General features: G+C 48.0%; 1 protein-coding gene across 1 annotated transcript in view; it reads left to right on the forward strand.

Moving 5' to 3' along the window:
- The window catches only part of metap1 (methionyl aminopeptidase 1), a 22,566-nt gene that overhangs the window by 14,036 nt on the left and 8,257 nt on the right, over positions 1-273 (forward strand). The window lies entirely within an intron of this gene.

A 273-nucleotide genomic window follows, 5' to 3' on the forward strand; every position in this document is an offset into this window, starting at 1 on the left:
TGTATGCCTACTGCATGCAAGCCTGTCAACATTGCCCACAGCTCGACTCAAACTGAAATCATTCGCATTGCCTGTAATTACTCCACTACAGATTGCCAGCGAGCGCCTCCATTACAAACTGTGTACAGAGATTGTACGTAGCGGAGAAGGCTAAGGTATACCAAGCAGGAGAAGACACTGTTTCGGGAGAGAAATAAGAGACTCGGTTGATGAGCCTCTGGTGAATAAAGAGCAGGCAGCCTGTCGAATACGATGTATGCCACTGACGCGATT

Source organism: Hippocampus comes, unplaced genomic scaffold (genome assembly GCF_001891065.2).
Source record: "Hippocampus comes isolate QL1 unplaced genomic scaffold, H_comes_QL1_v1.1 scaffold356, whole genome shotgun sequence".
NCBI classification, from domain to species: Eukaryota; Metazoa; Chordata; class Actinopteri; order Syngnathiformes; family Syngnathidae; genus Hippocampus; species Hippocampus comes.